Consider the following 1885-nt stretch of genomic DNA (forward strand, 5'->3'; position numbering starts at 1 on the left):
TACGACAGTGAAAGTACTGCAGAGGACGACTAGTTGATGGATGATATACCTTTATATTTTAATATACCTGGCAATGCATTTTGGATTCCAATACGGGGCCATCAATGTTGAGAGGACCATATGCTTTGTGGCCAGCCGTTTTGCACTCCAGCAAGTAATAGAATTATCCGTCGGCTCGTCGATCATGTCGACCACTGTTAATCGGGGACGCATGTCGGGAGTCCAGGTGGATCCATTCGCAACGTCCCCTACGAAATGTTGTGAAGATGTAACAACAATGTTGACCAATAAAATTTGGTAACAATGTTGACCAATAAAGTTTGGTAACTGTAAACAAAAAAAGGCGCGTGATTGGCCAATTGATAAAAATTTTCACGCATGCGGTAGGACAGTTAGTTTAGAATCTACTATTATGTGGCCACCTATTATGTGACCACCGTTGCGTATTCAATGCAAGAGCAGCACCCTCAACCAAATTGTTTGTACGTCATATCAGTTGGAAGGTCAGATAGCGAGGAGAAATAGGGTTTTTGTAAAACGAGAAGAAAGGTGAAGTGAACGGTGGGCGAAGCCCATCCGTCCGTGTAGGCCACCTGGCCAATGACGTCACGACATCCTGACGACGTGACGTGGCCTTCCCTGCAACTGACTATTACATGAGGAAAAAGCCTCTAGAAGGCACAAAAAACCTCCTACCGTTGCAGGACCATCCTGCGACCTGATGGACAGGGCAGTGCGGATGTTTCGACAGAACCGGGTGTTCTGACTATATCTTCCAAGGTCTAGACCATCGACCTCATGAAATCTATTAGTGCACACTATTGTCGTTAGAACTTCACATCCCGCGTCGATCTTGATGAAACTGAGTAGAGTAGCGGTCCGAAATTCTTGAATGCGATGACAGCAAGACATGGAAAAAGGTTACTGCCAGGAGGACGCCGCGAAGGACATTTCGAGAATTCAAAAGTGACTTCATTAGTCCGGTTAACAAGTACACTGGTCTCGAGATTGCGACACGGTCGACGACACGGCGACCAGGTGATCACAGTGGCGGTCCACGGCAACGGACCATAATCGCACTTTACCAAAACTACTGACCGGGACAAACAAAATGCCAGGAGCAAAATATAACTGTTTCACCCGTCAGCAGCACACACTCACAGCAAGTGTTGGTGAAATCGCGGCTGGGCCGAGCACACTTCCCCTCTTTAGGGAATATAGGAGGTTGTGATTTCTTGACGAACTTCGCGATCTTATCCATGCCGTTCATTTGACAGACCACAACGCTATCGAAACATAATTTTATTTGTTGCAGATCAAGAAATGGAAAAGTGTGGCTTATCAAGTGAACGGATGCAAAACGACAATCATTTTGAAATTCGTCCAAGATATTTCGAAGTGTATCAAATTTACAAGAAACCTATTGCAAGTTCGACAAAATGTAACGAACAGAATTTGTGGTGTATTTCATGCCGACTGGGTCAATGTCCATCCGCTTGAACGATTCAACCAACGACCCAAGGTTGCTGCCCGCCTCTGCTCAATGGTGGAATACACTTTTCAGATAATTTGATATTTTCCATCTTCATATAAATCCGGATTCAGGATTGACTCTGTATACTCAATTGCTGTGCAGTGAGCTCATAAAACTGAATCGAACAGCCAATTGAAAGCGTGAATTTAAACCCCCATTTCATGTTTTTCCTTGTTGTTTACAACTTCAATATGTTCAATACTTTCAAGTTTTTCGGTATTGGCTGGAATTTTTTTCGCGCGGGGGTACTAAACAAAATTAGTGTCCAATTTATTGTCGTCAGGTTAGTAGTACTACAATAGCAGGAATTAATGTGGCGATCGTAGTGTAGTTTGCGGAGCGACAAGGCGT

Source organism: Aphanomyces invadans (assembly GCF_000520115.1).
Source record: "Aphanomyces invadans strain NJM9701 unplaced genomic scaffold supercont1.60, whole genome shotgun sequence".
Lineage (NCBI taxonomy): Eukaryota > Oomycota > Saprolegniomycetes > Saprolegniales > Verrucalvaceae > Aphanomyces > Aphanomyces invadans.